This window comes from Strix aluco, chromosome 16, assembly GCF_031877795.1.
Source record: "Strix aluco isolate bStrAlu1 chromosome 16, bStrAlu1.hap1, whole genome shotgun sequence".
In the NCBI taxonomy this organism is placed as follows: domain Eukaryota; kingdom Metazoa; phylum Chordata; class Aves; order Strigiformes; family Strigidae; genus Strix; species Strix aluco.
In genome coordinates this window covers 1415183-1442936 of record NC_133946.1, presented here as the reverse complement: position 1 = coordinate 1442936, position 27754 = coordinate 1415183, and the positions used below count along the sequence as shown (strand labels likewise).

General features: G+C 37.9%; 1 protein-coding gene and 1 long non-coding RNA gene across 7 annotated transcripts in view; one reads left to right on the top strand and one right to left on the bottom strand.

Annotated features, from left to right (window-relative positions):
• The window catches only part of GALNT18 (polypeptide N-acetylgalactosaminyltransferase 18), a 298611-nt gene that overhangs the window by 7078 nt on the left and 263779 nt on the right, over window positions 1–27754 (top strand). The gene's annotated exons all lie outside the window — the stretch shown is intronic.
• LOC141930932 (uncharacterized) lies at window positions 325–19989 on the bottom strand. Its single transcript, XR_012625442.1, has 3 exons — window positions 19878–19989; window positions 19018–19167; window positions 325–411 (listed from the first exon to the last, which is right to left on the bottom strand). It is a non-coding gene; the product is annotated as an uncharacterized LOC141930932 (long non-coding RNA).

The window sequence follows — 27754 nt, the reverse complement described above, 5'->3', positions numbered from 1 at the left end:
AACTGTTGTGCATACAAGGGCAGGCAAAGAGAGCAGTGGGAGGTGTGACTTCTCTCAGGGCCTAGAAGTCAGAAGAGCCTTTGCTCAGAGGAGCCTGGTGCTGAGGCTGCTGAATGATGGGATATGTCTGTTCTTGTTTACTGGGTCAGAAAAAGATGGCTGTATCTGTACCCAGGGTACATTGTCCATATTTCTGAAACAAATGCAAGAGTGTTACTGTACATTGAAGTCAAGAGTTTTGGCTCCTATATGCTAATGATACTTACCTTCTGTTTAAGGAACAGGACAAAACTCTAAAATCACATTCCAGTGTATTGTTTGTGACTACTGTAGTTTATTTTTTTCTCTTGCATGAGCTGAGTGTTTCTGAAAGAGTCTGGTACTCTGCATCCAGTAGTACAGGATCTGGACCTGCAAGAGCATGTGTGCAAAATAATGAGGCTTTCCATTATATTATAAAAAGAGACTACAAACACTTGTTTATCACTGAGCCTGACATGGGCTGTGTGGTTTCTCCATTGTCTCTAGGGCCAAAAGGTTGAAATTGTTGCCTGCCTCTACCTAACATTGTACAGAAGCAGTTTAGTTTAATTCTGTGTTCAACAGAAAGGTCTTGGCATCAACATTATCCTATGAAAGCATGCATATGCTGCAGTATGATGGGATAAGCTAATATTATCCATCTGAATGTTGGAGACATGATACATAAAAATCTATGGTGATTTTAAAAAGTGACTATTGGGCTCAGATCTTGAGTGGCAGTGACAGTTGTGAAGATGGCTTAGCTGCCTTCCCGAGGATGATGGGGAGTCCCTGATTGCCATTAGAACAGCCCAGGAGCTTGATCATCAACTGTTAATCTATGGAGTGTGGCAAGGGACATAAGGGGACATGAATCATCTTTAGCTGACCACCTTTGGCTGTCCTCATTTATTGCAGCCATAAGATCATGTTGTTAGCTATGCTTGGCCCAGAGATTGGAGCCTGGACTTGCTGTGATGTCTTGGGGTTGTCCCTGAGTCCAGAGCAGATATTGTGTGACTGCCGATAATTAGTGAAGTAATTTACTGGTCCACAACTAGCAAAACTACTTAAATTAATTTTCTGTCTAAAGCAAAAGTGAAAACTAACTTTGTATCTTGTCATGCCTCCTCTGAGGTGAATTCTTTTTTATTTGTCTGCTATATTATTTTCCTTTTAATTTCCCTTTTTTTATTTAAAAATATCTTCTAGTCTTCCTTGTTTTGTTCCCTAAGTCACTTCCTTGTTTTGTTCACTTGAGAAATAGGTCAGTAACAGGCTGTTGGGTGGGACAGTGTGGACAGATACACTGAAATTGCCAGGTACCTGAAACTTAATTCTGCCTTCATGCTCCTGTTACCATTAAATCTATTCTGACTGCAGTTGTGCAGAGCAGATGTGTTCTCTGTGTACCAACATTGTTTCCGTTTTCTTCATAAATTTTCTCAGCTCAAGTGGTGTTTTGTAACCAAGGTGCTATTTTTAACATGATACCCTGAGTTTCCTGAGGCAAAAGCAGAGATCTTTAGGAGCCAAAACCATGACTGTAATTATTACAGCTCTCCAGCACCTACTTGGCTTTGAAAATGAACAAATGAGAATATTCTGAACTCTGATCTTCCATCTCCATATTATAAAAAAAAAAGTTGCTACCCTGAAATTCTCTGCCTTTAAAATGCCAGAATGTGTCTTCTCACATCTTTAATGGATTCTTACTGTATTCTCTACTTAAATTATATAATTTTTAAAATTTAGTATTTCTATGACAGTAACAGTGTGACAGCTAGCTGAAATCCCAGCTGTCTTGTGATCAGTCCTGTACAAAGGTGTAATGGAACCCTTGACTCAGAGATCTTGGTCTCCATGGATAAGATCTACAGGAGCTGGGCAGAGGAGAGAGATACAGAGAACTGATATGGCCAAATTTATACAGACTGTTGGTGGCAGGTTTGACTCACTGCTGGAGCTGCTCAGATGAATCAGACAGAAAGTCAAGTCTTCTCCGTTAGTAACAGCCCAGAGAGAGTGTGTGAATCCTGCAGTAGGCAAACATCACAGTGTCATGTAGTAGCCTTGTCTGTTCTCCCACTGTAGATCTTGGCCTCGCTGATATGAATCTGAGACTGACATGAGCTCTGAAGTATGAGATTAGATATCTCTTCCAACATGCATGTTATAATTAGCACGTCTTAAATACCGCATAATTGCCTAATTCTCTGCTCGTATCTTGAAAATTCATGATCTCAGTGACCTTGTGTCAGTAATGTCAGTGGGAATGCGGAAATCGTGTTGTAGTTTGGGTTTTGCCATTTCCTCCCTCCTACATCAAACCCCTTACTTTAAATGAGTGGTTGAATTTTCCTTTTGTTAGAGCTGTCACAGGTGATCTCTGAGAAAAGAGGATTTCTATAAGCAGCTTTCTGAAGAATAGAAGAGATAGTATTTCTGTATTTTTCTTCATAGACAAATGGTCATTCTCGTATTCATTTTAGGGAGATAATAGAGATTTTTAGATTGTGTTACTTGCCCATGTGTAATCTGGATCTAGCTAGAGATCTGTTTCATGAATCATCCAACTAATGCAGTGAATTACCTGTCCCTGTTTTCATGGTGGATTCAAATTCCTTTGAAGCTTTTCTTTCTGCATCAAGTCATGACTTGCTGGAGGCTTTGCAAGAAGGTTTGGTATGTCGTAGGTAAGAGAAAAACTGTCAGATAAACTTTTCCAGCACAGCAGACTCAGTGAGTCTGTACATTACAGAATTATCATTGCAATAAAGTTACAGTTAGAGACAACGCCTTCTGGGATTTCTCTGTGCACAGAATAAATAAGGCTTTCAGAAGAATGCACAGAATAGTTTTTAAAATAACCTTGTTCTGTTTGTTTTTCTCTGAGGTATTTATAATTTTACCAGCTGTATATTGTATGATCACATGATGCCAGCATTTCCCTCTTCTACTTGTGCTAACAGGAATATTTTAAGTTTCTCAAGCAAAGGGTGGGGGAATAGCATGCTGTAATTGCTATGGTATTTCCGTTTAGAAGACATGTTCACTTCATGTGTAACAGTTTGAAGGATGAGGAAGGTCAGGGAGGAAAGAAGTATAGAAAAAGCTGAAGGCTGCATAGGACTACCTGAATGTTTTATTCCTTTTTAGTTAATATGAAAGTACAGTTACTGAGTGGAAACTATTGAGCTTCCAGTAGCTGGTGAAACTAGTGCTATTGAGTTTCCATGGAGTGGAAAGAAGTGACACACCGTTTCTGATTCTATTTTGAAAGCCTTTTGCTTTCTTGTCGCTCTCAAAGCCAGTTTCACATCTAGTAGTTTATTACAAATATTTACTTGTTATTTAAAACCAAATCTAGCATTCAAAATGGAAGACTTAAATCTGTTTAATTTAGTTTATATAGACCTTTTAAAACGTGTAGTATCTTTAATGAAGTAAGAAATACTTAGCTTTCATACAGTCAGAATATCATAAGCAAGATACTGGTCTTGGCACCAAAATTATATCACTGTTGGTCTCCAATATATAATCATGTATTGTTGTTTTGATCCTGGTTTTTCAAGAGGCAGTAGAGTTAGTGCTCTGTGACTTTACAACATGATGTCAGCCATAAAGGATTATGACATCATTAAATAGATGTAATTGAATGAGGTATTTTAAGCTTGTGTTTAGCTAATATTTTCACATGGTTGTAAAGCCATATAAGTTTAAAATTAATTTCAAACTGTTAGACATAAACCAAGCAAACCAACAATAAAAAAAACCCCACAAGTTCCAAAGGGATATATCCAGCCATACATAACGCCAGGAAGACTAGTGAATTTATGCACTAAAAGCAGCAAGGCCAGAAAAAGCAGTAGCAAAATGATGACAGAAGACGTGCATTTGGATAGATCATTCCCCCTTGCAGCTCTCATTTCTCTAAACGCAGGCATTGTAACAGGAATGCTTCTGGTATAGAAACATTTTAATCTAACTGATTTATTGTTATACTTCATATAAATGCAATTCTATCAACAGACATGAGTTTTTCAGCACAGTTATGTCTTTCTTACATGAAAATAGTTTAAAAGCACCTTCATAGTGCTAGTTCTACTTCTCTATTTTCATTTAAGTATTGAGAAAAACTGTGTTCAAATGAATATGGAACTATATATACAAATATTTAATATACATAAAATATTCTCTATATAATAATTATATATCTATGTATAAATGTATGTATGTGTTTTTAATGGTTACGCTACAGATCCATATGTCTTGTCTTGAAGGCAGGAAGGGTTTTCACCATTGCCTGATATGGGCTGACATGAACAAGTCTGTAAATGGTGATACAAGTACTGAAACAAAACTTGATTAGAGCAAATGGGAGGATGTTTGCATAGTACCTCAGTATGGTGGCAACAGGAAGAGACTCCTGCAGTCTGAAAATGCGAAGGACAGAAGTATTGCCTGAAGTGTGTTAGAATCAGATTTTCAGACAGTTGTTAGCGCTCTCTGCAGTAATTGAGTAATAGCTGATGGCTAAAGTGAGGTTGGAACATTTCATCAGTTATTAGTGGAGGCTGTTTTCAGGATGATCGACTGCTGTAGAACCAGGTAGAACACTGGGTCACAGAGTGAATGGGGAGCCACGCTATTGATTTCTCATTTGAAGAAGTAAGCAAAGCTAAAGCTTTTTATCTTGCAGCTTCTAGCTCTTGAGGGTAGATTTTTTTAATCGTTCAGCCCTGGATTCTTTTTTCATAATTGAGAAATAAGCTGCTATTGGAGAATTTTTAAATTTATAAAGAGTAAATTCCATGTGATCAGGAAGCCTGGAGACTTGAAGACACGTAAAAGGAAATTTCATGTTGTAATGTGTGAAACATTCCTTGGCTCCTTGCAGTAACAACATGTCAATACACTTTTGTCGGCTTGACAATATGTAGGAAATGCCTTTGATTTTGTAAAATTGCATGTAATTTCTCAACATTCCTTTTGATTCTATTGATTAAAGCTTTTCTGCCTTGCCTAGAGACATTAAATAGCAAGCCATCTGCTAAAAATGGATTGGCAACATTCCTGAAAATTAACATTAAAAAACCCCAACTATTTGTGTTCTGAGATGAAGAGGAAAACAAAAGCTTTGGTTATAGTCTGGTGAAAGGTTGCAGTACCTGGTCAAATACTGGTATTTTCTGCATACTGTGGAGAAAGAGATGTTGACTGTGTAAAAAAACCACACAGGTACCAGGTGATGTAGTGTAAAAATGTCCTTACAAATGCTGTCCCATGTGGCTGGCTGTTTACCACCTGTATCAGTTATACAGGAATTGATGGATTATCAGCTGTTCAGCCCAAGGTACTCTTTGTGCGGCTGCCCACAGTAAAACGTGCTGATCGCAGTTGCTAGCTCTGTGGAACTAAGTGTTAGATTACAGAGTAATCCCCATCCCCCCAAGTTTTGTTAATACAGTGAGGTGGAAAACACAAAACTGGCAGATCATGGAGAGGAATTTTTTTTTTTTTTAAATTATACTTTGTTATACTCACCAATGATTTTCTGATTACACTTTGTTATTATCTTTGTGTGGGCAGCTTTTAGGCTATGCTGAAGTTATGAACATGCTTATATGAATAAGAACTCCCAGTATGTTTGCAGTGTTGGGACAACAATAGAGGGTTTTTTGGCAGATTAAGTCAAACATCATGTGCATGTAACAGCTTTTGTGGCTGGTTTTGCCAGGTAAGAATGCCATGTAACTTCCATAAAAAGTCGATTGGCTGCCCTAGGGAAAGAAGATACGGGGAGGGAAGGATTTCTCCATAATGTGCGTGTTGGCGCAAATTCAATGGAAGATAATTCTAGATATTTGCTTCTCCAGCAATTGAATTATCCTTTTAACTGTCCAGTTAAGACAAACTTTAAATAGTAAAGCCATCTATGCAGGTACTGTGCATTTGCACCCTTTCTGCTACTAAAAAGTTATGACATCTTTATGTGAAAGTGAGAACAAGGAAGTCCTGGTAGGGGCTGTTCTGTCTTGAAATTTTTCCTTACATTAGAAGCCTTAAAATACTGATAGATATTATTTTGGATTACGTTCTTTCCACATAACAGAGGGTCTCTGGACTGAGTTCTCAGTAAGTGTGAATGTACTCAAAGGTTCTTGCTCTAAATGTTTTCCTGTGTTGGACTCATAAATTTCTGTCATTGCTACGCTGCAGTAATTCATACATCTGAGATACTGTGGGGCTTGGAACTGAGCAGAATGATCTGCGCAGAACAGTATAAAAAGCAGTAAGTCATTTCCTCAGTCCCCCGTTGCCTCAGAATTCTGCCCTGGATACCCACAGGACTGGTTGGGATCAAGAAGGGTGTCTCTTACTTGCCTAGCATCTGTGGAGTTACTTTTCTCATATCACCATCTAAGCAATTGGGTCTGAAGCATAAAGAAGGGGATGGGAAGGAAGAATCAAAGTATCCACAAGTATAAAAGATAATGTGGTTATTAAAGGGGTTATGTAAAATTGCTGTGTTAAATTACAGGCAATGGCAAATCCTTCGCAGCGTGTTCTCTGCTGTCCGTCTGTTTTTAAAACTTGTGCTTATCTAGCACCTAGCAAGCCAGGCTGTTCTTGTATGTCAGTGTACAGCCATGTAATTGTCTGGCTGTTTTTACGGTGAACATGGTGCAGAGAATGTGAGAGTTTTAGCCAACAATGACAAATGGTGACAGTGCAAGGTATGACAGAAAAAAATGATAAAATAACAATGTAGGATGTAGCCGCTTAGCTTTGCTACAATAAGCTAATAAAAAGCACACATTTGTACTTTTTAAAAAATCGTTTTTAATGTTCATGCTACAAGTTTAATAAGAGTGACTTTGAATTTGCCTTTTTGCTATTTGATGAGAACAGATGTTATTTTCTCCCAGCTTCTCGACACCTGGAACTGGCAAAATTCCCCAAGCTCATTAAATTATCATCCAACAAGCAGGGTTTATTCAAGCAATTTACCTACAAGGGCCAATTCAACACAAGGTGGAAAAAATACCCTTTTCACTGAATTTAAAATAAACTCAAGAGGAATCTGACTAATTTCATCAGAATGAGTAGCTGTGTCTTTTAGATTAAAAAAAAAGGTGATTCTATGAAGTCATATTCATGCCCTTCTTCAGTACCTGAAGTGTAGTAAGGTCAATAATTTTCTCAAGACTCAAACATGATAAACCATAAGTTTTTGTTGCTTCTAGAGAAGTAAGATAAACAAAAGCTCTTTGTAGGGTGTTTCTTCTCACTGAACTGCACACCTGTATAAATACATGCTTGAGTCATTCTCAGTTCACACCAGAGAACAGTGAAAGCAGCAATATGGGAATTAGCCCTCTTGAGGTAAACTGTTGGCCTCTTCACCAACTCTGGCATAGCCTTAATGCTGTTGGCACAACTCCACCTTTCCTGCTGTGTCAGGAATGTGCAGTCACCTCAGGCAGTGTGAATAACACCCAAAGTAGAAGGCCCTGGCTGAAGAAACTTACACATTTAAATTTCACTTCTTTCAGTTCAAACTTCCTAAGGGGAGGTGGTATATTGTCCTTAAGTGGACAAATGAAAGCATCAGTCATGATATTTACCTTTAGGAAAATTGAGACCTGGGCATGGTGTTTTGGCCCCGTAACTTTTCTCAGCACTGTGAGAGATATCTGTTTTAAAGATATCTCATGTCTAGCAATGTTTTTGTTACAACTTGCCTTAGCAGCTCCAAAACCAAAATGTAAATTAAATGGGTTAACTAGAGATACAACCAAGGTTGCAGTCAAGCAGTTAGAATTCGGATGAAAATTTACATAGTTTAAAGCACTGCAGCAGTGCCATATGGCAAGACGTGCTTATGGCCCAGTGAAGAGCATGATAACTTCCAATTTTTTAATTTTTTTTTTTTTTTTTTTTTGCGTTTTGCCAAACTCTGCTGATGTCTTACTTTGTTTTCTAGGAGTGTTACTTTTACATCTGTGTTAACCCTACTCTTTAAACATTGTGGACCTGTATTGTAATGTTAGGAGTTTTCAGCTAGTTGACTTTGGGAATCTGGATAAAAGTGGTTGGGAAAAGGTAAGTTCAGTCGTGGGATGTCTCTTATAAATGTGTAGGAGTTCCCATGCTGCTTATCTCTGTGAAGAAAGATTAAACAAAAGAGATTTTTGAAAAAATACTAGGTGGCTGCTAAAAAAGTATGTTAAACTATCAGCCAGATTTCAATGAGCACTTAAAATGTCAAATAGCTTAAGTGGGAATGAAAATTCATTTTTTCCCATCAACTCAATCCACTTTAATAAAAAAAGAACAACCCAGAAATGGTTAACCCTTGCAAGTGGTGGCAGACTTCCTCCATGATGCTGGAGGCTTCTGTTAAAGAATCTCATCAAAGGAACAGTGATCTTGATGCAGTGTTGACTTCTAATAGAATGTCTTCCTGTGAAACTTGTGTTCAGGTTAATTCTACTTCAACATATTTTCTTTCTTTAGAATTACCTTCAAATTTGTGAGTTTTCCTTCTTCCAAGATAGCCAAGTCACTATTCAGTTCAGTTTCTCTGTATAGAACAAACAGGCCATATGTATAGATAGGGTCTTTTTTGGTAGGTTCTCTCACAGGCAAAATGTCTAAATACTCTGAAGCCTTTGTAACATAAATGTCTGCCCCCTCTTATTAGGTCTTACTTAGGCAGAGTAATAGTGTGCTGCTTAACAAGGAAACTCCATTGTATTCTAAAAAGGGAGAGAAGGACAGGGGGACATGGGCTTGTTTGGAGCCTTTGTGTGCCAGTTAATGCAGTTGCCCCTCTCCCCTATGTACCTTTGCAGAGAGTGGACTTGTGTGTATCATCAAAATAGTTCTGGCTTGTGTGTGTATGGTTCTTTCCAGTTGTGCAAATTAAGCTCAGAATTTGCATTATTTGTAGTTTTAATTAAAAATTTAAAACTCCTGTTTCCTGTGTGTTTGAAGGTAAGGTTAGTCTCCTTATATCCTTGTTGTAACTCATTTTCCAGAAGTCTGGAAGCAGCCTGTTCTTTCTGCTTCCTGAAGAATGCCATTCTTTGAATGTCTCAGTCTTGAAGCCCCACATAGACCTTGCAACAAATACTCCGGGGTCTGAATGCAAGTTGTTTTCCCAGTTGTTTGGTGTATGCAGCTTCTTGAAGGAGTTTGTTTATATATACATTTTAAATGGACTTTTGATTGCCTTGACATGTTTTAGCACTGCCTTTTACCTGACACAAAAAGTCCAGTCAAATCAGTAGACAGCGTGAGTAAAAACCTTCAATTTAGAAATGATGACAAAACTCATGACTGTCAGAGAAGCAGACTTTCAGTATAATGTTTTTGAAAAACTTGTAAATCCCATTTCTATGGGTATCTTAGATATATATGTTTTGAAAATTTTTTCCATAAGTGACTTTGAAGCCTCAACTGTTTAACCTCCTTTAATTCATGTTACCTTTCTGAGGGAAAAAAAAAAATTCTCTCAAATTGCTTAAGCCATCCCTCAGAATTTTTCCACATGTGTTACTGGTGTTACAATTCAGATGAGACACACTCTAGTAGTTATACCATTTGCAGTACTTTTCTTCTATGTCATATGTACATGTGTGTATACATGTGTATATACATTTATTTGTGTACAGTCCATAATATTTTTTTAAAATAAACAGATTTTAAAATTACTGTAAGGATGTTGATGCTTCCTTGGACAACGGTGATACCATGGAATATTAGATTCCATTGCTGTCCTACTATTTAGTAACACAACTACGAACTTTCTGTTTACAGACAGATGTTTGGTTTGTCTTGGACTAAGTCATTCAGGAGTAGAGGTGTCATTCCAATAGGAGAGGAGTGATTTACCTATCACAGAAGGTGGGCTTTTTATCTGTGGAGCCAGTGGCTATCAGTAGCGTAGCTAGCACACCATTAGCCTGACTGTGTACTACTTCTGCCTCAGCAGGTGCCTGAACTGTGACTCAGTAGTGATTAAATCTACATGGTTGTGCTTCTCTAGAGCACAAGGGCTGTTAGTTGTACTAAATACTGTTGTTTTCTAGGACAAATTCAGAATTTGTGTCAGCAGTATGTTATAATTCCGTTGTGTCAGTGGAGGTGTGTCTGCCCATGGCCAGTTCACGTTCAGTACTTGCTGGTTTGCTGATTTCAGATAGAATCTTTTTATCTCAGATTTGAAAGTTGTAAATGTACTGTGTTGCCATGCTATGTAGCTATTCCCATTAAGAGAACTAGAGGTAAAAGACCAACTAATACAAATTCTGAGGAGTTCACACAGTAAAATTTGATTATTATGTAATTGTTTAAAATCATTAGAAACACTGGCCTTAAAAGGAAGAATCAAATACCAACTTCACATCTTTTACTTCTGAATGTGAATTAATAAGAAAGCAATGTTTTGTTCATCACACTACCTTTCTAGTAACTTTGGAATCTAGTAGTTAAATTGATGGGAATCAGAGATTGAAAATTTTGGAAATCATTATATCCATATGAGTCTCCCACAGGTAATAGAGGGAGACTCTGTAGGTACTCTCCTTGTGCCAGCTGAGAAACTCCACTTATTAATAATTGTCATCAGAGAATGCGCATGGAAAAGAACACCCGCCTGCCCCCAGTAATTTTCTAAACACTGGAAAATTTTCAAAAGGACTTGCATAACCCCAGAAGTAAATTAAAAGGAAAACTGGCATTATTAGTTCTTGTGCTCAGTGATCTGATTTATTTAATTGTGTCCCAAGTCCTTTCTAAGCTTCTTGAAAAAAATTCCTGTGCAGAAAAGGGACTGTTCATTCTCCTAATATGACTGCAACTTCCTGGTTTGTACTGCAGCACATCTGCTTTTTTATCAGCTAAACTGAATTCTGATTGCAGATGGCCAAAAAACTGGGACACAGCAAAATTAGTAGCAGTATTAATAAATGAGACAGAAAGTGTACTCTGCTATCTTCATACATTGTGCAGATTATCTTCCTAGCTGATTGTCCATTTTCTGTAGCTTCAGGATTTCCTTTGACGATGAAGGGATCATATGGTCTTTTAGAGGTCATGAGTAGGAAGTACAGCAGTTGTTGGAATCCAGCATCTCTGAGTGGGACAGTGAAACTTTAAGCTTCACCACTCTAGTCTTAGTTTCAGGAGCCCACTGTCCTATTTTAAGGCTGAGAATGTAAAAATAAGTGAAATCTCTATGGGAAGTTGCCAGACTGTATGTGCATACTTGCAGAGCTTGGGAGCATTAGTCAGCTATTGATGGGTTTTGGGCTTAATTATTCTAAGCTTGGAAATGTCAAAACATATGTTGTTCCTCTGGACTGATGACCTTCAAATTACTTGATTCTCTGTGTGGCCATGCTGGCTTTAGGCTGTGACACACCTACTGCAGAATCTCACTGGTATTTGGTAGTCATGCTAGAGATTTTTAGTGTATGTATTGGTATGTGCACATACAATCTGGAGGGAAGTAGGTTTTCTGAGTAGTAGGTACGATGTAGAAAATGAAAAGAATCATTCTGTGCAGAAACTATTGTGAAGCATTCATGAATGTTTGTATGTGTGAATGTATATATGTAATAGCCATGTTAGAACATACATTTAACAGATGTGAAACTTGAAGACCTAGTTTGGAAAAAATCTTCAGATACATTGTACAGTCATCTGCAGAATACTTCACAAAGGATTTGTTTTGCTGTAGGAATGTGTAAATTTATCACTTTAGAAGGTAGAACAGCTACTATAACAATTACTTTGTGGCTTGCGAAGCCTTGCATTGTGGTCCTAGGTGGGCATGATAGATAAAAGTTTCAATGTGTGAATTCATGGAGAGTAATTTCTTTCAACGTCTGAAGATTTTTCCTGTTTGCTCAGGATGTATGATACCTTCCTATAATAAATTAGCACTTTATAGCTGAGGACAACATTTTGGCATACTTCAGAGCACTGCTTCACCATTTAAGTTAGCCAGTTGACTTGTACATAATAATTTGCTGTTCTACAGGAACCTGAACTTGAGAATGGATCTTCACTAATATTCTTTGCCACTGGCAGAGGAAGGTGAGAATGTCAATAAGGCCAAGCTGCAGTTAAAAAATTTGATGTACTATTCCCTGACATCTGTGTTTTCTAATTATTCTCAAATTAAGGTCAGCTTTATAGAACATAAAGGTATGTTCCGTGTAGTCAGCATTGTTTTCACTCTGTATTAAGGTGAGAATGCAGGCACCTGGACCAGTCTGGAGGGGAATTATAACGTATAGCTGTATTTGCAGTTCTTAGTTTGCAGAAGACTATTCCAGATTTCAGTTTGGATGTCCACAGCCATTAGAGCAGGATCATTATTGCTAATAGAGTGATCAGTTACAGGAAAGATGAGTGTCTGGTGAAAGCCTGCCACTTTGAATAGCTGGAATCTGGATTAATTCTCTCAATTAATGGTCCTGCCTCCTTTTGATATTACTGGTTGTTGTTCTACCAGCAGGTGGGGATGATTTTTCTTTCATTCTGGCACAGGTGACACATTTGGCTTGCTGAGCTGATTAATATCCCTAAACAAAAGCTTCAGTGTTTACTGTTCTAGAAGGAGGCTTGTCAAATCCAATCAGTCATTATATTTACGTGGCAAATTGTGTTTGGGATACATCATAATCAGCCTGTGTATGAATATTTTTATGAAATGAAGCACAAAAACATGACACTGTTTGGGGCCCTCTGCAATGAATAGAATTGCTAAAAGAATGTTTGCAGCAGGAAGATAAGCGTTGTTACATTTTTAATAAGTGCATTTTTTTGCTTCGACAATGGAAATTCTTTCCCTGCTTTTTTTTAGGAATTTTCTTTGTCAGAGGGCCGTATTTATCTCTTCTTGCTTCAGGTCAAATTATATGCTAACGGCTTTGGTAAAATGCCAGTTGACCTTGTGACAGTTTTGTGTATAGGCACTGAGACTGGCTATTGAGACTGGGGCCCTTCTGTTACTCTTTTCTGTCACTAGGTTGGATGAAGTTCCTTTTCTTGCTTTGCCTTGCACAAGCGATACTACCTTACACTTTTAAATTAGTAAATAAGGAATAAGGATTTTCAAGAAAGGTGCTGTGTTTCTTTTTGAGAGCAGCTTTTTATGGTACAGAGGTAGGTTTATTCCACCTTTTTGAGATTAGTGCTATTTCAAAGCAGTTAAGCAGGCATGTTTGCAGTGTAGTGTTAGCATATCCTGTTCAGGGAAAAAAACCAGTAATTGTGAAGTCTGGCATAGCAAGGGAAACTCTGATAGTCCATCAGCTTCTGGTGTTGCCAACTCTGCTACTTTCTCTTACATTGGCAAAATTTCAGCCAGCAAGCTTTTGTAGAGCTATGAATTGTCTTGACAATGACTGAAACTTCTGAAAAATCTTATTTCATTTGCTGACTACAGTATAGTTGCTTTATCAAACATATACTTTCTATGATTTCTTGTAATTTAATTTAGTGCTAGAGCAAAGGTTTTACATCATGTTAGGAGAACTTCCTCAAATTAAGTCTGAAAAGGCAACTGTAAAAGCAACAAAGCTATTAAGAACTATAGTAGTACTACACGTGAACAAGAATTTCTGTTCTTTAGGGTAAGTTTATACTTATCACAGTAAACCCCAATTTAATTTATGCCACAGTAAGAATTACCTAGCAACTTAAATGACAGAAGGCAATTGTTTTTCTTTTAAAATTTCACTTCCATTAAATTCTTTACATGTAGGTCACAAAAAAACCCCAAACCAAAACAAACCCTTAAATCTTTGACTAGAGGAACAATAAAGAAAATTCTGGTAGGTAACTTAGGAATATTTTGTGAATGACTATAGACTTTAAACATAACACTGTAAGGAACTACAGTTTAAAAAGTCTTGAGTTTAGCATTGATTTGATATAGGAATGACAATAAGGAATTTGATACAGTAATGACAATAAAGGATGTAAATAGAAATCCTTATGTGTGAATACATAACCTCTGAAACCCACGTTTACCGATTTTTCAAGGAATGTCTGAACTTAATGTATATTATTGATTGGTTTTTCAACCCAGAAGCTCTGTTTAATTATTAATACATCTCTCTCCAGGAATCACCAATTTATAATGTGTGTTTAAATGAAAAACTCTTTCCTTCCTCCCACTGCCTCTGAAATCCCTGAAACACTGACCCTTATGTCTCCATCTGCCTAAGATGGTGTTTACTCAGAACTGCAATATAACTTACAGAAGAGCTGGATTGCCATTTACTCTGTTAATATCTTAATTCCATTAAGCTTATGCTAATGGCCTCAGTTCCTTGAACATTTTCCTTCTAATGGAATGATTCAAACTACTGATTCTTCAGCTGTCTTTATTTTTTGCCTTAAGGTACAAAGTCAGCAGTGTCAGCTTTTTGCTCTGCAGATTTACTCCAGAAGTGCTTCTGTACAGTTCAGAATAAGTATTCCAAGTCAAAGGTGTCTACCCCCAAGTTTCACTGAGTTTTAGGTGCTCAGGGGGTTTAATAAACGGGTTTTATTGAGAATGGAATTTAATTAATGGAAATGCTCATTCTGTATATCCATTTTGTCTTCCACACATAGAATTTCCCATAATGACTCTCCAGAATATAAACATCCAAGATTTGCATGTTTGATTTTTCTGATCTGGAAAACGTATGCTACATTAGATTAACCTACTAAAAGTTACTTATTTCAATTTATTTTCCTTGTATTGGACCTGGAAGTTTTTCAGACAAAATATTTTCTTTTCTGAATTGCACAGTACTTTACTCTTTCTTTAATCCTAGTGGCTCCAGCAGTCCTACTGACTTGGTCAGTAAAGTAGTAGTCTGCATGAGTGAGACTAGTATAACCTGCTCCACTACGCATTTTAATAGAAATTAGTTCCACTCTGACTCTGTTGTTTTTCCACACCAATCTGTAGCCTGTTCCTTGAGTAATTTTTGGAAAGCTATGGCTGAAGCAGTCACTGTTTAGTTTTTATGAATACAGAAAAGCCTGGGTGGTTTATTTTGTATATTCCAGATTACTATGAACATGTAGTATTTTCCTTCTTCTTACAGGTTTTCTCTTCTCAGTCATGTAAGAATAAAAAAATTAATGTGTGTGCAGAACATAGTTAAAATTTATTATGACAGTGGAAGTGATGAGTTCAGCTTATCCCCGTGTGCCAGTTAAGAGGGAGAGGGCAAATGTTAGTCATTCACCTTGGGGAAAAACGCATTTATTCCCTTGAAAAAAGTCCAAGGTAAACTTTGAAAAACATTTTTATGAAATAATCATCTTGAGAGAGAATTCCAGTGCAGTGTTTCTATATTTTTATTTACTTGTGCAGCTGAGAGGAAGAAAGAAAGAAAAATATCCACATGCAAGTGTATTTGTACAATAAAATGGAGAAAAATGAATACTAGGAGCTTGCTTTATTCCTAGTACATTTACTGAATCAAATCAATAGTTTTACTGTGATATCTTTTAGAATTTTGCCTGAGATTTTTAAGTTGATCACAATTTAAGGGGGAAAAACACACACCAAATCAACAAACTTGACTAAGAGTTTATCCCCTCCTTCTTGGACTTGATGAAGGCCAGGATGTATTTTAAAAGGTACACTTAGCCTGGAGTTGACTTTTGAATTGAATTTCTTCTGCCTTGAATGCATGATAGCATCATTGTTTGTAGCTTGGGGAATGGTATGTAGTGTAGTTTTCTGGGCACAGCATGGATTTGATGTTTCTCGCTTGTATTGGTTGCAACTATGAGGTTCATCATGATCTGTTGTTCTAGGGAAGTGTTGAATTAAGATTATCAGTAGGAAAACAGAGTATTTCTCTCCATTTCTATATAGTATGGTGTTGTCTGGTAAGAAGAGGAAGACAAGTCCCAGTGTTGCAGAGGGTCTTCTGTTCTCTGTAGTTTCTTGCTTTTCTTCCTAAAAGCTTCTGTGAGACTGAAACCTACCTTAGTGCAAAGTTTTGTAATAATATTCTGGTGATAATTAAATGTAGTCGGGTCTTCTGCTAATTCCTTGTGCAAGTCTGCTGAATGCTACCCTAAATAATTGGATTTTGCGTGAAAGCACAGAAGGTAGAAAAAATTGTGGAAATGACAAAACCTCATTTCTTGCTTTCAAAGAAAAAAACCCAAAAAAACCCCAAGAGCTTAGTTTTTAAAGGAAGTGTATGCTTAAACTTAACTGCTTCAAATTCATTCTAAAATGGTTTTGGTTAGCAGTTTGGGTAACACTGTGTCTTACTAGCAGGAAAAATAATAAAAATGGAAGGAAAAAGAAAGGTTTTAAATGCTGCAATTTAGAAGGAATTTGTAATGTAAAGATTATGGAATTTTTTGATTTTTAAAGGCTTTGTCTTAGGTCCAAAATGGGACAAAAAGCTTGAAGTATGAACTGTTTCACAGATAACCTGAGCCTCTCTTAAGGTGGTTTTAGTGTTTTGCATGTCATCTCTTACCCATCGGAGATCCAGAAGGGCAGCTGTTCTTCAAGCCAATACCATATGCTAGCATTTGAATGTGCATGTTGTTTTTAAGAAGGATAAAACCCTACAAAACAAAGATGAACTAGAAGCAGCTGATATGCTGTAATTAACATATTTTAAAATTCTTTAAATAGTGTCCAGCTCTCTTGAGATCAAGTGTAAAATAAATTTTAGTCCACATAGTTAAGAATGTGTTATGCTGGGTGTAAATCAGTCTGCCTTTTTAATTATCAGGATTTTATATTACAATTGTCTCAGTGGTAGATCGAAGCCTTAACAGGACCAGGCCTCATTGTTCTAGGCATTCAGAAATCATACCATGAGTGCAATTTAGGCTTTGCCTGTAGCATGCAGCGTAGGGGTGATGGGCTGCCCAGGCTGGCTGTGCACCTCTGGCGCCAAAGGAGAGTGGCTGTGTGGTGCTGCTGGCCCCTGGGCTCCCCAGACCCCCTCCTCCGCAGGCTGCTGTCCTGACGGGGCCATTCCTGCCTCTGGAGGTCCAGCCTTGCCCTGAGCTATACCAGCAGACCGGCCTGTTCACAGCTAGTTTGGGCTTCTGTGTTGGGTTTTAAATATTCCTTTAAAATCAGTGCGATCCAAGAAGGGTGATTCCAGTAGCTACAATGCTAGCCTGCAATTTAGAAAGCCTGGATTTAATGAAATTCCATAGGTAGATTTTTTTTTTTTTTTTTCAATCTGCAGATAAAACAATCTGATGAGCTGCACTGGGTAAAGACAAGATGAATATAAATAGGCCCGTGCTTTAGAATAGTGTAACATTATGCATAGTTGCCAACTGGTTGTCACAACTTGTTACCTGCCTTGGCAATGTCAGGTTACAGTTTTTGATGTATTTATGACAGGAGAGAGTCTGAAGGTCATGCAAGTCTCACCTCAGTGCCTTTTTATTAAGTACTTTCATATTTTTTTATTTCCCTGAAGATCCCTTTTAAAGTTTTTCTGAGTCAGATTTATTTAACTCAGTATATTTATTTAGTTCTAGAATGGCTCCACATAAAATGGAAAGATTCAAGGCAAAAAAACCCCAAGAAAGCAAACAGAGAGCGAGAAACAAGGTTCTTGCACATTGTACACCTTCAAGTTAAATGAACACATAATTTGAGGCATTGGGCAAATTAAAGCTGACTGGTTCCATACGTTTAACTGTGGTGTGTACAAACAGTTAAACAGTTGGTGCTTATAAGATACTAATTAGGGGTGCTTAAACTATGGGGGAAACAAAATACGGTGTGTTAACTTATAAAGGAGTTTTTTCTCGTCGTAGGATTCATTTAATATTTAATAAGAATATTTAATTTGTGGACATCACAGAATGAATTAAGTCAAATTAATTTTAAGACTCTTCTATGAGCTTTTTATACGGGGCCACAGAGGTTGCTGCCAAAGTTTTAATCTGAAAGTTTTGCGAGCATGCAGCCTTTGACATCTTTTTGTTTTCTTCAGGACTTCAGTACAGAATTAGTTCAGTTCATGGTGTTCCAAACTCTTGACAGTGTTAGATGCATCAATGCAAAAAATTTATGTGATGATGTTTGGTGGTGTGAAATTAAGGCCAACCAAGAAATTGGTAACCAGTCCCATAGAAAACAGCCTGTTTTTCAGGGGCAGATGTGACATCATGGCTTCATTTAATTTCAGAGGTTTTGTTGATTAGGTCAGACTAGTGAATTCTGTCTTTTTTATTTGTTTCCTAATTGAGGCTTCCCATCCCACCAATTTGAAATAGGAGGGGGGGGGAAAGTATGTCAGTGCACTAACTGTGAATCTGTACTTCAGGCCACCAGATCTTTTGTTTTTTTATGGCTGCCTGTTCCTAGAAGATACATCAAGATACTGTTTTAGGAATTGCAATGGTTAGGAATAAACTATGTTGTTCAAATTCTACTTCCGATAACGAATGTTTGTTGAATTTCCTGGTTTGATGGGGCTGAAGAAACATAGGCTCTTTGAGCTCTGTGTGGAAGAAAGTGGTAGCAAAAGGTTTTTAAAATCCACAAACAGGTTACACTCTTTGCATGTGACGTTAAGGAAGGATAACTACTCTTCACCTATGTAGCCATAGTGACAGAATAAAATTGTCCCCAAATGTGATGGGGACTTCTGAGAGTATCATGATACAAAGAAACAATTTGTGTTAAGATATTAATTCTGTGCAGTTGGGGCTTTGCTATGAAAATCTTGTGGAATTGCCAAATTTTGGTAGACGTTTCAAGGCAGCAAGCTATCTCTGGTTATTCTGAGGCTGGCAGCTGCAGTTGTCTGGGACTTTCAAGAGCTGCTTATCACAGAGTGTTTTACCTTGCCAGCCATAAAAGTTGTTACAGAAATGAAAGATGTTACAAAGATTCATCAGGAGATTTTCTATCCTCTGCCTTTATTGAATTTCTCACCCCAGACAGACAGTGACCAGTGTACTGACCTTGTCTCATGGGATTTTCTGTAGATTAATGTCTTCTGCACTTTTTTCCCTTCTTTCGTCCTTTATCCTTCCTTTAACTCCTGCTAGAACTGTCAGTGCATAGAGATGTTCATGGATGATAAGCCCTTGAGATTTTTATCCCAGCAACACCTAAAAACCAAGTATAAATTCTGAGTTTCAAATCGATGTAAAATATAATGAATGCCCTATAGACAAAGTAAAAAAAAAAAATAATTGCTGTGGTTGATGTAGGGTTTCCTTTTGTTTGCTTTCCTCCTGAGTGCTCTATGTTGACACTCACCTCACTGCTGTGGTTTTAGATTAGGTAGTTGGGCAGTGCTAGCTTGAAGCACCTGCCCTTTCCGGACCCCTGACTTAATTAAACAAACAACCTGCTTATATAAGGATACTTGCGAAGGAATTTGACCTTGTTCCTGTTGGGTAACTCCTAGAAGATTTTAATAGGTATTAAATATGCACTCCCATAAGCTTGCAGATTGACTAAAGGGACAATACATAAAATGAGTACCACTTTGGGGTGACAAAGTTTCCTTGGCATCTGTCAGCAGTAAGGGCAGCTGTGCTTGCTATATCATGTTCAGATTAGCCCAAAGAAGACAGGGCCTATATTTTTGAAGAGCAAATATAGCTGCGATAGCTGAAGCAGTGTCGTGCTTTAAACCCAGCCGGCAGCCAAACACTATGCAGCCACTCACCCTCCCCTGCCCAGGGAACGGGGAAGAGAATTGGAGGAATAAAGGTAAGGAGACTTATCAGTTGAGATAAACACAATTCAATAATTGAAATATAATAATAATAATACAAAATACAAACAAGTAATGCACAATGCAGTTGCTCACCACCCGCTGACTGATGCCCAGCCCATTCCCGGCTAGTGATCCCAGAGAAGATTCCGAAACCTTGATCCTGGAAGCGAGAGCACCAGCTTCCCAGCCAACCCTCATCTACACACCAAGTGTGATGTTGTACGGTATGGAATATTCCATTGGCCACTTTGGGTCCGTTGCTCTGGCTGTGCTCCCTCCCAGCTACTTGAGCACCTGCACACTGGCAGGGCCTGGGAAGCTGAGAAGTCCTTGATTTCTTAGCAACAGCTGAAAACATCAGTGTATTATCAACATTCTTCTCATACCAAATCCCATACTGAATCCAAAACACAGCACTATTCTAGCTAGTGAGAAGAAAAATTAGCTATCCCAGCCAAAACCAAGGCAAGCAGTAACGGTCCCTGACTGTGGTGGAAGTCACTATGCTTTTTACAGGGATGATGGAAGAGAAGATGTATCCAGTCCTGAGAGACCACAGTCTCTTTGGGGGTAGCAAATACTGGGAGAGGGACATGGAAAACACCTGGTTCTCTAACCACTTCAGCCATCTCGGAAATAGTTGTCTGTGAGTTTGGGATATATTCTTCTGTAGTGAAACTGCCAAAATGAATTAAGGTGATGTTGGAAACTTGGACAATGTGGAATTGTGCCCAATTTTGAGACACAGTGTCTCTCTGAAACATGCTTAGTTGTTTAGAGGTATAGGAAGGGAAAGGAGCTATGTACATACAAGTACAGCACTAACTCTTCTGCCTGTTCTAGGGACGTGTTTATTCCTGCTATTATTATGTCTGAATGCCTCACATTCTTGTAATTATTCTCACACTGTTCCTCCTGAAATAGGAAGATGCTGTTCATTGCCATTTTTCTGAGAGGGAGCAGAGATGTATGGGTATAGATGTCGTATGCCTGAGGATGTCTATAGAAGTGCTGCAAATTGAATCCAAGTCTCTGGACTCTGAGGCTGATACATTTAATTGCTGTCACATCTCTCCATCTTTGAACTATCATCTGTTGTATCCTGTGAAACTGTAATCATGCTGAAGTGGGCTTGTTTTTCTATTGCTTTCTAAACCTTCTGCGTGTACCTGAGCATTGCTGAAGTACTTACAGTCAAAGAAATGATTCATGCCAAGGTATGTTATCTGATATTCCATTTTGCCCTCTTAGATGTTTTTGAGAACCTAACCTTGAAATGCACATTTTGTACTGAGCTGAGAAATTCTCTTTTGTGAACTTAATAGATTTCTACCAAACTGCAGAACTTCTCTGACTGATGAAATTCCATTTTTCTGGGATGTAACTTACCTCTTTATCTGTTTTATCTTCCATGTTGTCAATTTAGATTTTTTTATTTATTTATACTACCTTGGAACAGGGTTTTTTTGTTGTTTACTAAGGGTCTTAGCTTGTTATCATCCTGTAAATGGAGAAAGCTTCTGAAAGTGAATCAAATTATGACTGAGCAACCAATCTTCTGCTTGGGTGTGTGAAGCTACTTTGATATTACTGAAGGAAAAATATTTCCATGGCAACCTATTAAAATCACAGAATGTTTTTGCTATGTAGGGTTTTTGTTGTTGCTGTTACATCCTGCCAGTGGAGGTTTTTGACTGCTGTAACTGAGCCATAAAAAATATCTAGTGATAGCACAGCAACATTAGTTTGCTTAATTAGGAGTTTGTATTGCATGTATACTTTTAAAGATGAATCTGAACAGCTATTAATGAAATTAACTCACGTTTCTAAAGAATTAAATTTTAAAATAGCTACATTTTTTTTTTCACATTATCCAGCATTTCTTTTGAGCCCTGATATACCAGAATCATGAAACTTGCAGAGCAGAAGATGATAAAACAAAAGGATGTTAACCACCACATAGAGATTTTCAAACAGCTGGATGAGCTACTGTCTGGTCTCCCAAAGCAGGAATGTGCTTCAGCATTTATTTTCATTAAGGGGTAGATGTGCAGCTACTGTAGCTGTGGTGGAGTACCTCAAGATAATGGAGCAAACCTGAATATTCAGGTTCTGCTTTGGTTACATAAGGTGGTAGTATATTCCCTTTTAAGGCAGCCCTGTTCAGTCTTATTTTTCCTGGTGTTCCAGGTCATGTGCTACAGCAATCATCATGGGTGGGCAGTAATAACAAGTAAGACTGGACTTTTCCAGTCATATGGAATACTTTGATATGTTGCCAAATTAAAGTGAGCAACAAGATTGCGTTTGACTACATAAACAGAGTAACAAAACAGTGCTGCTTGTGAGTAGCTTCTTGTTCATGACCCTGTTGGTTAGGTTTCCTGTTGGAAGATGAGAACTTTCTGTTGCTTGCCTGGTGGGTCCTCAGTTTCAGGCCACTCACCCTCTTTTTTTTATTAATTTTTGCTGCCAAATTATAGAATTATTAACAACTACTTTTTTTGTATTTAAATGTCTGTGACATGGAGGAACCCAGGAAAACTATTTTGTTTTTCAAACGTATTTCCTGAGAAATTCTGTATCTGCTCTGTGTTCTCTTGCTTGTTACCATACTACCCAGTCCTTGGTTTCCTGTCTTACACCTCTTTACAGTATCCCAGATGCAGTATCACTTCTCTGACTGATTTGCATTTCCTTGTATCAATAGAGACATGGTTTAGTAGTGGACTTGGCAGTATTAGGTTTATGGTTGGACTTAATGATCTCTTAAAGGTCTTTTCCAACCTAAATGATTCTATGATATGAAGGAATAATAAACAGAGAAGGCAGTATGTAATTTAAAGGCTCCATTTGCTTTAAAAGAATCACAAAATGGTATTTTTTTGGCTTAAATAAACTGTTTCTCTGTGCGTTCAGCTTAGTTTGGTAGTAATAAGTGAAATATGTGAATTTTGCCCTGAAGAGTCTTGCGGTTGACATCTCTACTGCACTCTAACCCTGTTACCATTGTAAAACTTAATAGCCTTGCATAAATTTTTAAGTAGATAGTGGTCTCAGAAAAGAGTTGTTTGAAGAAGTGTGGCCTCATTTTACATGTGGTGAAGCAGCTGATTAACGAAGAACACGAGAAGGCAGGGAGTGCAACAATAATCCTGTCATTTCCCTTTTATGGTTACGTGAAAGGACTTGCTGATTTAGTTCGAATTGAGAAAACTTTTCTTTTTGTTTGATGCCGCTATTTAATTAAAAATGCTGAGGGAACGTTCAGAACAGTTGGGTTCACTGAGTGGGAGTGCAGCCGTTTTGTAGAAAGCTACTCACTGTAACTAGAAGATACTATTCATTTTGGTTTTGTACTTCTCTGTAGATTCATAGACTGGTATATTTTGAGATCAATACAGAAAATGCATACTTGTCATTGCTCAACTCGACCGTAATGTCACACCGCTGGTATCAACCAAATGACACCACATTACATTTGTGTCTCTGTTTAGCTTAGGAAGCTTGTGGTGGCTGTTGAGGCTGCTTATGTGGCAGTAGTATTGTGTTACATGTATGCTTGACTGGTGTTTGTGTGATGATATGACTGACAAATCAAGATGTGTGCATTAAATTTAGGACATGATTTGTAGATTCTTACTAATTAATTTATGAGAAAAATTATTTGTAAGCTGCAGGAATTTGATCGTATATTAATTTGCTTTTCTGAACCCTGTTGACAGCGAAATTTCAGGCTGAGAGAGGTAGTTGTCTGTATGCGTTGGGCTCTTCACATAGCCCGTTTGTGAACCTCCAGCTTATTTCAGCTGCTATTAGCTCTTTTGGGATTGGTGTCCAGAGACGTCTTTGAAGAGCTGTCAGTTTAGCTGGCAGGTGTTTATGCTGCAGTGGCCTTATCTCTATGCAATGCTGATTCCTATTTTAAAATAGCTGTGACACCAGTAAGCCCACAGGCTAAAAATTCTGAGAGTAAATTCAAATAGCTTGATCTTAAAGGCTGCAGTATATCAAGGGAAAACTTGGCTTCTAGAGAGCAACTGTTAGCTTAGTAAATGGCTAACATGTCCCAGTTTGATGTCTGCTTGAATTGAGAATCCATCCATAGTTCAGTGATCACTTAGTTGTAAGGTTTCTTCCACAGGAATCCTGTACCCTACTACTTCCACTCACACAGTGGGGCTCTGATAAACTATTTTCTCATTTCTGAAAGAACAGTTTACTCTCTTGTCTTTTTAAGCTGAAGATATTTTTTTTTTTCTCCTTACCAGCTCTTCCGTCATGGTTATTTGCTGTTAACAGATCTCCTTTATTTTCCTTTTTAGTACTGAGGTAGTTTGCTACTGATTAGCTGTATCTTATTCCTGGAATATGTCTATGTGGCTAAAACTACAGGGTATAGGAAGTCACACTACAAAGAAATAACCGGATTTGTGAAAACAAATGCAGGCATATTTAAACTAAAAATGCAGTCAGAGGTTTGTTCTTCTTGGAAGATAATTTTACTCATAGTGTTTTGAGCACATTAGTTTTTGAAGTTGGTACTCTCCTGCTAGCTTTCAAGGTGGTGAAAATGTGTTAAAATGAACTAGACAGTGTTTTTGGCAGTACATACATAATGCCAAAAAACGGTATTGCTTTGTAGATTGAGCAGCTGAACTTCATCCCACGGTGAAATTTATGTTTAGTGTGATTTAGTGTGAACAGAAACCAAGTTTCATGACTTTGTAGTTCAGTTAGCATAGCGTTCCATTACAGTGACTTGGAACCCTCAGCCTACTTTCCTTTGAGTTAAATCCAGACTTTTCTAAGGCTCAAAGAAATGTGTACTTTTTCTTGTTTTATCTTTACTCTCAGGATCTGCTAATACTCCCACAGCTGCCTTACATATCATTCTACTTTTCTCAGAGGTATCCAGGCAATTCCACTTCTTTTTTCTTTTCTCTGAAGAATTTTTAAGAGTTTCAGAATTCTAAAAACGGAAACCCAAAGGTTGGTTCAAGTAATCACAGAAAGTCTGTGTTCAGGTTTGCATCAGTTCTGTGTTCTGCCATAGACATGTGAATTCCCCAAAAGAAAAACTTTTGCCTGTTTTCACGAGAGAATGATTAATTCTTATATCCTAATAGAATTCACTGGTGTGCCTTTACTGTGGTTAGCTGCTGGCTCTTATCTCAGTTCTGTGTTTTTACTTTGTCATTCAGACCCCCCAACGCTTCTGACTGATGAAAGTCTATTAATTATGGTTCTGGTTGGAAAAGAATAGTAATGATGTAGGAATGTAATGACTAAACAGGGAATAAATTTTGCTGTGTGCTACATGTGACTCTCTTTGTGGTCATCAAGAGTTGTGCTATGACCAGTACTGGAGAGCAAGAATGTTCATCAATTTATAATTGTAGAAGTGTTGTATGTGAAAATTGAAAAGTGTCTTTTACATTCTGAGAAGAATACTCAAGAGACCCATCATGAATGGGGTAATGCATTTTCTAAGAGTGAGCCTCTAGGCCTTGGGGCCTAGAGTGCAGCACATTCTAGGCCCCAAGTGAGAGACATGCGGGTCAGTTTGGCATGCATGACAATTATTTGAATATAGCAGATGTGAAACTTGAAGGCAAACTGCTCTGAAGCAATTTCTCTATTCTGACTGGTGCACTCTGTTAGTTAATAATGTCTGTGTCTTCCATAGGTATATGACTATGTGTAGACCACCAGTAGCACTTGGAAATATCACTAGAAATACCAATGCTATGTGTTTCAAATGTGCCAAAGATTGGAGAGATGAATTCTCATTCAGCCATTATAATTAGGATTGATATACATGATTTTTCAGGTATATTTTTTTTTTTTCCACAGAACCTACTTGCAGAATTGCGCTCCAGAAGTCTCTTAAATCAAGCAGACCTTGCATGTAGGAATCAACTGTATGTTTCCATAAAACAGTACAACTACTCCTTTCCTAGTCAAAGTAGCTTTTAAACAATATGTGTGAGAGAGAACAGCATTATGGATTTGAATATTAACATACATTCAATATCAAAGTTATTTGGCTTGATACTGTATTTTACCTAATTCTGCAATTTTTAACCAAAGCTCTTGCCTGTTTTCTTGTCTGTGTAACCTGAGGCAGGCAGAGTCCAGCTCCTTCTTGCTGTAGAATAGACAGTGCCTTGAACAAGTGAAAGATGGAGAACTTAGGAGACATTTAGGTTTGGCTTGTAAAATCCAGTAATACGTGCTGAAATTGGATCTCTTCTTTTTTACTCAGTGGGGATCAGACAGGTTTTCTGTGGACAGTGTGCTGATTGCAAATCTTGTGGGGCAGTATATATGTGTATGTTAAAGAAGGTGTGCTGGCTAGCAGATCATATTGTGAAAGAGAGTCTAGAGCTTTTTCTTTGATGCCTTTTGCTTACTTGTATACCTCCTGAGGCATTCAAACCAATGAAAGCTGAGAATACCACAGCTTTTTTTGTTCTTTGTGCTCTTCTAATCAATCTGTTTGTATAAAATGCTTTTATGGTTTAAACAGTCACTCTAGGCTTTTGTAGCAGCTTTAACTAAAAACTTTTCAAAGCTATATTTCATAACCCCTGCATTTCAGTCAACAGAGTAAATTTTGACAGCTCTTAAAGAAAAAGCATGGGTTTTTTCTTCTCCCCGTTGTAAATTTAGTAGAATTAACTTCCTCATCATTTGTGCTGTGTCAGCAGGAACCCAAACTCCTCTGCATCTCTGTGTCTTTTTTGGAAACTTTGTCTAAACAGTGGGCATCATTTGTCTCTGTCCTAATTCCCTTCTGACTCTAAATGCAACAGGAACATCTACAAAGAATAAATCTTTTCAGTGTATTGACAAAGCTTCTTCTGTAATTGTGTTAACTGAACCAGACAATGAGGCTGAAATCCTTTTTGAATTAGGGTTTATGTAACTCTAACCCAATTCCTGCCTAAGCCTTGCAGACTGATCCAGAACAGTGAGCACTGACTGCTCACATGTTTTGCTGCAGTCTGAAATGTGTGGCCTAACAGACCCGTCTGAGGTTGTTCAGTTTGCTTTTACCAGCTGGGTTTGGTCCTGCTTTACAGTCATTTCTCTGTGGCAATGTTACCTGGCAGAGGAGAAAAGGCCCAGTTGTACCCAGGTGTGTAGTCATTGCCAAGTATAACAGCTTAGGATGCGGAGAGGAGGCTAAAGGAGCATGGTTGACTGCTGGAGCAACTTAGTTGTTGCTCTGCTTTCAGAAGCTCTGGTAGAGTCCCCTCATAGATGCTGGTATCTGAAAGCATTCTCTCTGAAATCAGGCCGACTGCTGACAGAGCACTGGTGGAGCCATGTGAGACAGGATGGAGGACTCTCACCTATCAGTGAGCAGACAGATCATTAGCACACTTAGGACTGAAGACCTGTGCTTTGCTCTCTTTAGCTTCCTACTGTTATGTTCCTTGACTGTTCTATTGTTTGGAAAATGGTGGCAAAAAATAATAGAGCAGTGGCGTAGGCAAAGAGGTGAAAATTGATGTGTTCTTCTGTAACTTTATCAAAGGTGGTTAAGGAGTGAATACCCAACCAAGTTGAATGGAAACCATAATTACACCAGTGTTTCAAAACAAAACCACAAACAAACCCCAGACCTGTGCCCTGACTTTACTGAAGCTCTAGAGTTGTTTTTTGGTTCAACCTTGCTTCTGTTTTCAGAATACCACTGTAAGGGTGTGCTTCCTGGCTACACAGAATTACCCAAAGTCAGTTGCACAGCAAGTTAAATACCTGATGCTGGTTATTAGAAAAGTGGAATTGGTTTGATAGTACAGATATCTCAGCGGAAGTGCAAATCAGTAACACCTGCTGTACAAATGATTCGAGTTTCATGCATGGTTAAGATAGTAAAAAAAAAAAAAGAAAAGAAATAGTTTTATGAAGAAAATCCCAATGGCCTCTGTTCTTTTCCATTTTATAGACATAGGTGT